The sequence below is a fragment of the Bubalus kerabau genome, chromosome 18 (assembly GCF_029407905.1).
Source record: "Bubalus kerabau isolate K-KA32 ecotype Philippines breed swamp buffalo chromosome 18, PCC_UOA_SB_1v2, whole genome shotgun sequence".
Taxonomy (NCBI): Eukaryota; Metazoa; Chordata; class Mammalia; order Artiodactyla; family Bovidae; genus Bubalus; species Bubalus kerabau.
The window spans coordinates 66525796-66535914 of record NC_073641.1 but is presented as its reverse complement, the minus strand read 5'-3'; positions in this window follow the sequence as shown (position 1 = coordinate 66535914).

Here is a 10119-nt window from a genome sequence, read left to right as displayed (position 1 = left end):
CCTCCTGAGAAGGTGTGCCAGTTATACACCCAGAAAACTGAGTGACAGAGACGGGGGAGGCGATAAGTTGCAGAGACCATGCTCGCCAAACACCTGGTCACCTGAGCTGCTCAGACCTATGAAGGGCACAAAACACAGGCCAACAAAGTCTGTGCCTCTGAGAACTACCTGAGTACCTGAACCTGAGTGGCTAAGACCTGGGAAGTGCATACAGTCCAGGGCCAGCCTCAGACAGTTCCCGGCAGAGCAAAGTAGAGCCTATGCAGTGTAGACAGGGAAAGCACACACGCCGTGAGCAGGGGTGAACCCAGTGTGGCTGATCCACTGCAAGCACATGCCAGTGTTATTTGTTTGCAGCGTCCCTCCCTCCCCACAGCACAACTGAACAAGTGAGCCTAAAAAAGTGTCCACCACCGTCCCCTTGTGCCTGGGCAGAAATTAGACACTGAAGAGACCAACAAACAGAAGATGCTAAAACAGAGGGACCCTCCTTGGAAGTGACAGGTGAAATAGATTAAAACCCTGTAGATAGTACCAACTACATAGGAAGGTGCCTATAGGTCTTGAGAAATATAAGCCAGATCAAGGAACTATCTGAAAATGAACTGACCCCACACTGCCCACAACCACCACCAGAGAAAGTCCTAGATATATTTTTACTATTTTTACTATCATTCTTTAAATTTTTTAATTTTTAAGTCCTCTATTACTCCTTTAATTTTCATTTTTATAACCTATTATTACTTTGCAAAAAAAAAAGAGAGACCCTATTTTTTAAAGCAAACTTCATATATATATATATATATATATTATAATTTTTGTGAATTTGGTTTTTTCTCTCTGTTTTTCTTTAATATTGTATTTTTGAAAATCCAACCTCTACTCTAGATTTTTAATCTTTGTCTTTTGGTATTTGTTATCAACTTTGTACCTTTAAGAACCCAATCTTCAGTACCCATTTTTACTTGGGAGTGAGATTACTGGCTTGACTGCTCTCTCCCCCTTTGGACTCTCCTTTTTCTCCACCAGGTCGCCTCTATCTCCTCCCTCCCTCTTCTCTTCTCTACTCAACTCTGTGAATCTTTTTGTGTGTTCCAGAGAGTGGAGAACACTTAGGGTACTGACTACTGGCTGGATCTGTCTCTCTCCTTTTGATTTCCCCCTTTATCCTCCTGGCCACCTCTGTCTCCTTCCTCCCTCTTCTCTTCTCTGTATAACTCTGTGAACATCTCTGAGCAGCCCAGACTGTGGAGCACACATAAGGAAGTGATTACTGCCTAGCTTGCTCTCTCCTCTTTTGATTCCACCTCATCTCATCCTGGTCACCTCTATCTCCCTCCTCCATCTTCTCTACTCTATGTAACTCTGTGAATCTCTCTGGGCGTCCCTCACTGTGGAGAAACTTTTCATCTTTACCTAGATGTTTTATCAACAGTGCTGTATAGATGGAGAAGTCTTGAAGCTACTGTAAAAATAAGACTGAAAACCAGAAACAGGAGGCTTAAGTCCAAATCCTGAGAATGCCAGAGAACTTCTGACTCCAGGAAACATTAATCGATAGGAGCTCATCAAACACCTCCATACCTACACTGAAACTAAGCACTACCCAAGAGCCAACAAGTTACAGAGCAAGACATACCATGCAAATTCTCCAGCAACACAGGAACACAGCCCCAAGCTTCAATATACAGGCTGCCCAAAGTCACTCCAAACCTATTGACATCTCATAACTCATTACTGGACGCTTCATTGCACTCCAGAGAGAAGAAGTCCAGCCCCACCCACCAGAACAGGGACACAAGCTTCCCTAACCAGGATACCTTGATAAGCCACCCATACAACCCCACCTACAGCTAGGAAACTCTGCAATAAAGAGAACTCCACAAACTGCTAGAATACAGAAAAGCCACCCCAAACACAGCAATATAAACAAGAGGAAGAGACAGAGGAATACCCAGCAGGTAAAGGAACAGGATAAATGCCCACCAAACCAAACAAAGAGGAAGAGATAGGGAATCTACCTGATAAATAATCCCAAATAATGATAGTGAAAATGATCCAAAGTCTTGAAAACAAAATGAAGTCACAGATAAATAGCCTGGAGACAAGGATTGAGAAGAGGCAAGAAAGATTTAACAAGGACCCAGAAGAAATAAAAAAAGTCAATATATAATGAATAATGCAATAAATGAGACCAAAAACACTCTGGAGGCAACAAATGGTAGAATAACGGAGGCAGAAGATACAATTAGCGAGGTAGAAGATGGAATGTTAAATACCCCAACATTTGAATCATAGGAGTCCCAGAAAAAGAAGACAAAAAGAAAGACCATGAGAAAATACTTGAGGAGATAATAGTTAAAAATTTCCCTAAAATGGAGAAGGAAATTATCACCCAAGTCCAAGAAACCCTGAGAGTCCCAAACAGGATAAACCCAAGGCAAAACACCCCAAGACACATCTTAATCAAATTAACAAAGATCAAACACAAAGAACAAATATTAAAAGCAGCAAGGAAAAAAAACAGCAAATAACCCACAAGGGGATTCCCAAAGGATAACAGCTCATCTTTCAATAGAAACTCTTCAAGCCAGGAGGGAATGGCAGGACATACTTAAAGTGATGAAACAAAATAGCCTACACCCCATATTACTTTACCCAGCAAGGATCTCATTCAAATATGAAGGAGAAATCAAAAGCTTTACAGACAAGCAAAAGCTGAGAGAATTCAGCACCACCAAACCAGCTCTCCAACAAATGCTAAAGTATCTTCTCTAGACAGGAAACACAAAAAGGGTGTATAAACTCGAACCCAAAACAGTAAAGTAAATGGCAATATGATCGTACTTATCAGTAATTACCTTAAATGTAAATGGGTTGAATGCCCCAACCAAAAGACAGACAGGCTGAATGGATACAAAAACAAGACCCCTGTATATGCTGTCTACAAGAGACCCACCTCAAAACAAGGGACACATACAGACTGAAAGTGAAGGGCTGGACAAAGATATTCCATGCAAATAGAGACCAAAAGAAAGCAGGAGTAGCAATACTCATATCAGATAAAATAGACTTCGAAACAAAGGCTGTGAAAAGAGACAAAGAAGGACAGTACATAATGATCAAAGGATCAATCCAAGAAGAAGATATAACAATCATAAATATATATGCACCCAACATAGGAGCACCACAATATGTAAGACAAATGCTAACAAGTATAAAAGGGGAAATTAACAATAACACAATAGTGGGAGACATTAATACCCCACTCAGATCTATGGATAGACCAACTAAACAGAAAATTAACAAAGAAACACAAACTTTAAACAATACAATGGACCAGTTAGACCTAATTGATATCTATTGGACATTTCACCCCAAAACAATGAATTTCACATTTTTCTCAAGCACATACAGAACCTTCCCCAGGATAGATCACATCCTGAGCCATAAATTGAGCTTGGGTAAATTCAAAAACTTGAAATCATTCCAAGCATCTTTTCTGACCACAATGCAGTAAGATTAGATCTCAATTACAGGATAAAATCTATTAAAAATCCAAACATATGGAGGCTGAACAGCACGTTGCTGAATAACTAAAAAAATCAAAATATGCATAGAAACGAATGAAAATGAAAACACAACAACCCAAAACCTGTGCGACACTGTAAAAGCAGTGCTAAGGGGAAGGTTCATAGCAATACAGGCATACCTCAAGAAACAAGTCAAATAAATAACCTAATTTTACACCTAAGGCAACTAGAAAGGGAAGAAATGAAGAACCCCAGGGTTAGTAGAAGGAAAGAAATCTTAAAAATTAGGGAAGAAATAATGCAAAAGAAATAAAAGAGACCATAGCAAAAATCCACAAAGTCAAAAGCTCATTCTTTGAGAGGATAAATCAAATTGACAAATCATTAGCCAGACTCATCAAGAAACAAAGGGAGAAAAATCAAATCAATAAAATTAAAAATGAAAATGGAGAGATCACAACAGACAACACAGAAATACAAAGGATCATGAGAGACTACTATCAGCAATTATATGCCAATAAAATGGACAACGTGGAAGAAATGGACAAATTCTTAGAAAAGTACAACTTTCCAAAACTGAACTGGGAAAAAATAGAAAATCTTAACAGACCCATCACAAGCACGGAAATTAAAACTGTAATCAGAAATCTTCCAGCAAACAAAAGCCCAGGTCCAGAAGGCTTCACAGCTGAATTCTACCAAAAATTTAGAGAAGAGCTAACACCTATCCTACTCAAACTCTTCCAGAAAATTGCACAGGAAGGTAAACTTCCAAACTCATTCTATGAGGCCACCATCACCCTAATACCAAAACCTGACAAAGATCCCACAAAAAAAGAAAGAAAACTACAGGCCAATATCACTGATGAACTTGGATGCAAAAATCCTTAACAAAATTCTAGCAATCAGAATCCAACAACACAATAAAAAGATCATACACCATGACCAAGTGGGCTTTATCCCAGGGATGCAAGGATTCTTCAATATCCACAAATCAATCAATGTAATACACCACATTAACAAATTGAAAAATAAAAGCCATATGATTATCTCAATAGATGCAAAGAAAACCTTTGACAAAATTCAACATCCATTTATGATGAAAAAAAAAAAAAAACTCTCGAGAAAGTAGGAATAGAAGGAACATACCTCAACATAATAAAAGCTATATATGACAAACCCACAGCAAACATTATCCTCAATGGTGAAAAATTGAAAGCATTTACCCTAAACTCAGGAACAAGACAAGGGTGCCCACTCTCACCACTACTATTCAACATAGTTATGGAAGTTTTGGCCACAGCAATCAGAGCAGAAAAAGAAATAAAAGGAATCCAAATTGGAAAAGAAGAAGTAAAACTCTCACTGTTTGCAGATGACATGATCCTCTACACAGAAAACCCTAAAGACTCCACCAGAAAATTACTGGAACTAATCAATGAATATAGTAAAGTTGCAGGATATAAAATCAACACACAGAAATCCCTTGCATTCCTATACACTAACAATGAGAAAATAGAAAGAGAAATTAAAGAAACAATTCCATTCACCATTGCAATGAAAAGAATAAAATACTTAGGAATATATCTACCTAAAGAAACTAAAGACCTATATATAGAAAACTATAAAACACTGGTGAAAGAAATCAAAGAGGACACTAATAGATGGAGAAATAAACCATGTTCATGGATTGGAAGAATCAATATAGTGAAAATGAGTATACTACCCAAAGCAATCTATAGATTCAATGCAATCCCTATCAAGCTACCAACAGTATTTTTCACAGAGCTAGAACAAATAATTTCACAATTTCACAAATGTATGGAAATACAAAAAACCTCGAATAGCCAAAGCAATCTTGAGAAAGAAGAATGGAACTGGAGGAATCAACCTGCCTGACTTCAGGCTCTACTACAAAGCCACAGTCATCAAGACAGTATGGTACTGGCACAAAGACAGAAATATAAATCAATGGAACAAAATAGAAAGCCCAGAGATAAATGCACACACATATGGGCACCTTACCTTGGACAAAGGAGGCAAGAATATACAACGGAGAAAAGACAGTCTCTTTAACAAGTGGTGCTGGGAAAACTGGCCAACCACTTGTAAAAGAATGAAACTAGAACACTTTCTAACACCATACACAAAAACAAACTCAAAATCAATTAAAGATCTAAACATAAGACCAGAAACTATAAAACTCCTAGAGGAGAACATAGGCAAAACACTCTCCGACATACATCACATCAGGATCCTCTATGACCCACCTCCCAGAATATTGGAAATAAAAGCAAAAATAAACAAATGATACCTAATTAAAATTAAAAGTTTCTGCACCACAAAGGAAACTATAAGCAAGGTGAAAGACAGCCTTCAGAATGGGAGAAAATCATAACAAATGAAGCAACTGACAAAGAATTAATCTCAAAAATATACAAGCAACACCTGCAGCTCAATTCCAGAAAAATAAATGACCCAATCAAAAAATGGGCCAAAGAACTAAACAGACATTTCTCCAAAGAAGACATACAGATGGCTAATAAACACCTGAAAAGATGCTCAACATCACTCCTTATCAGAGAAATGCAAATCAAAACCACAATGAGGTACCATTTCTTGCCAGTCACAATGGCTGCGATCCAAAAGTCTACAAGCAATAAATGCTGGAGAGGGTGTGGAGAAAAGGGAACCATCTTACACTGTTGGTGGGAATGCAAACTAGTTCAGCCACTATGGAGAATAGTGTGGAAATTCCTTAAAAAGCTGGAAATAGAACTGCCATATTACCCAGCAATCCCACTACTGGGCTTACACACTGAGGAAACCAGAATTGAAAGAGACACGTGTACCCCAATGTTCATAGCACACTGTTTAGAATAGCCAGGACATGGAAGCAACCTAGATGTCCATGAGCAGACGAGTGGATAAGAAAGCCGTGGTACATATACACGATGGAGTATTACTCAGCTGTTAAAAAGAATACATTTTAATCAGTTGTAATGAGGTGGATGAAACTGGAGCCTATTATACAGAGTGAAGTAAGCCAGAAAGAAAAACACCAATACAGTATACTACTGCATATATGTGGAATTTAGAAAGATGGTAATGATAACCCTGTATGTGAGACAGCAAAAAAGACACAGATGTATAGAACAGTGTTATGAACTCTGTGGGAGAGGGCGAGGGTGGGATGATTTGGGAGGATGGCATTGAAACCTGTATACTATCAAATGTGAAACGAAATGCCAGTCCAGGTTCTATGCATGATACAGGATGCTTGGGGCCGGTGCACTGGGATGACCCAGAAGGATGGTATGGGGAGGGAGGTGGGAGGGGGATTCAGGATGGGGAACATGTGTACACCCATGGTGGATTCATGTTGATGTATGGCAAAAACAATACAATATTGTAAAGTAATTAGCCTCCAATTAAAATAAATAAATTTATATTTAAAAAAATTCTCCATTAAAAGGAAAAAAAAAAGTTTAGAATACCAGCTGGAAATACTATATATATCCAACCAAACTCTTTCCCTCCCAGAAATTATCCCCAGCCTTCTATTTAAGTGTGACTACACTTTATCTTTTGTTTGAAAACAAAACAAAACATTGGAGTTGAGTCACAAGTAACAAAACAGCACACTGTTCAACTTCCATTTTGTTAACGGCCTAATTTCAACAAGGTCTGTGCTAAAATCTTCAGAGTGCTGCAGTCTTGCGCAGCGTGGCGTGGCCTAGGGCCCAGCCTGGAGAGGACTAGGGGTAAAAAAAAAAAAAAAAGATTTCCAAAATCCCATAATAAATTAACATAGTAAATTAACTGGAGAAAGGAATGCCAATCCAGTCCAGCATTCTTGCCTGGAGTATCCTATGGAAAGAGAAGACTGGCAGGCTATCGTCCATGGGGTCACAAAGAGTCGGACACGACTGACATCACTCAAATATTTACCTAAATTCATTATTTCACTAATAGTGATCCATCATGATTCTGTTTAAATACTGAACTTGATTTTAAAGCTCTAGTACCTCAATAGGTTTAGTTCAGGGGTTCCCTGGTGACTCAGTGGTAAAGAATCTGCTTGCAATGCAGGAAACATGGATTCAGTCCCTGGGCTGGGAATATCCCCTGGAGAAGGAAATGGCAACCAACTCCATATTTCTTGCTTGGGAAATTCCACGGACAGAGGAGCCTGGTGGGCTACAGTCCATGCGGTCACAAAGAGTCGGACATGACTGAAGGACTAACACTTCACTTCGGGATTAGCTCAATGCCGAATCAAGGGACCAATAGTAGAATTGGCCTCAATTAAGAGCTAGCATCTTGCTCTAAAGCCATCAGCATCCAGGTTTATAGTTGGAAGGCTGTTGTTCTTTCCAGAATTAACCTCAATACTGTTGCTCTATCCTATAATTTTAAATGGATTAGCTTAAATTTTACTAGATCTATTTATTTTTAAATATTCTGCAAAAACATTCTCAATTTGCCGTCTGTTATTAACAAAACACAAGTTTCAGGTTTTCTCTTCTGAAATCTATTTCAGAAAATAAATTTACAGATAGAGATGAAAAATTTTACTTTCTACCAATTTAAAAGAACATTCACACAAAGTTGCTTATTCTAAAATATTGTTAGAAGCATTCAGTGGAAAGACATGTTATTCTGAGTAACTTTAGTAGGCTCTCAAGCAGCTTTGTTTTCTAGTCTTCCTATCTTATTTCCAGTTTCCTCCAGTGATCCTGTATCCACAGTCTGTGCCAAGTTTGGGGATCTCTTCTTAAACATAGCCCCAGCCAGTGGCTCATACCAAACCAGTTACCTGAAAATATATTTCCATTGTTCTTGGCAAGTTAAGACAAAGAAAGTCTCAAGAGTCTCTTCCTTCCAAAACCTTTTCTTTTTCATTCCAACTGCAATTGCCTCCCCCTTTTGTGAGTTTTTAAAGCATTTACAGTTACACTGAAACCTAGTTCCAGGTCAGGTGTTCTGTTTCACTTTCTACTGTTTGTAGTGGGCCATCCACGTCTTGTCTCTGAGGGGCAAGACCGTATCTAGAAGAGGACAGGGCCCTTACCCCTTGGATATCTGTGGCTCTGAACACCAGACCCTCTGTGTACTATATTATCTTTACTTCACAGTGTCACAGGCAGCGGGATTCTGAGTTAAAAACTTCCTTGCTTGCGTCTCCAACAAGGCTCTCCTCAATATTTATGAGATAAAATAATGTCAGAACCCAAATAAAGCATCCAAATATACTCCTTGTTTTAGATAGCATGTGATTGGCCAGACTTTGTTCACAAATCTGCATCTCAAACTAATTACCCCAAAGTTTTAGATCAAGAAAGTATTCTCTCATTTGAGAAATGTAGTATTACATTTTAAGTCATGTCCATTATGTCCTCTTTTAAAGTCCAGTGTTCAGCAAGGGTACGATTTTATATTTGTCGCTTTATAGATTCTAAACCTGGTTAATGAAGGAAGGAAGAGAAAGAAGGTGTCAGATAATATGAAGGATCCCCCCCTGGACAGGAAAAGCAAAGAGAAGAAGCAACCTTGGGGTAACATGCCACATATTGTTACCATCATGTCAGGTGTCTGCAGTCTAGAGAAAAGATATGCTAAGATTCACAAAGCTTGTAAATGATGAGTCTGTCCACTTATTAATCTAGATTTTCCTCCCTTGGGGAAATTTAATCTCACAGATTTCTGTGGGAAACACATTTCTGGAATAAAAAGGTACTACTTTATCTTCCTCAGCAGAGCTGTCACCCGATTTTCTGCATGAGAAAAGCACTTATGTTAGTGCAGACTTGTTTGCCAGTTGTAAATGTTCACCTTCAAAAATTAAGCTAGTTTTAATTTTTGAAAGTTACTCTTCTAGAATTCATTATTTAGAAAAGACACTTTAAAGACTTCCCTAGTCGTCTAGTGGGTTAAGATTTCACCTTCCAATGCAGGGGTTCTGATCCAGTTCCTAGTCAGGAAGCTAAGATCCCACACACATGCCTTGCAGTCAAAAAACCAAACCGTAAAACAGAAGCAATACTGTAACAAATTCATTAAAGACTTTTTAAATGGTCCGCATTCAAAAAAAAAAAGTTAAAAAATCACTTGAAGCCATCTGAATGATATCTTCGAAATTAGAGCATCCTTAAAGTGAGTTTGAGTGAACTCCGGGAGTTGGTGATGGACAGGGAGGCCTGGCGTGCTGCAGTTCATGGGGTGACAAAGAGTCAGACACGACTGGGTGACTGAACTGAACTGAATTGAACTGAAAATCTTCAGAGCTTTTTCTTAACTATTCACACACATTTAAGATTCTAAAGAAATGATAGAACATAATCAATAGAAGCAATTTGTTAAGTACCTACGAGGTGCCAGGTCTTGAGATGGATGCTGGGGATGGGCTTTTGAACAATACATCCCATCTTCCTGATAGACAGGCAATGAAACATATAATGCTCAATCCTGTGATAAAAAGGAAGAGCAGGGAACCAAGGAATGTGACCCAGGACCAACTGAGTTGAGTGTAAAGATCAGAGACGAGTGCCTAAGAATTGATGCTTTTGAACTGTGGTGTTGGAGA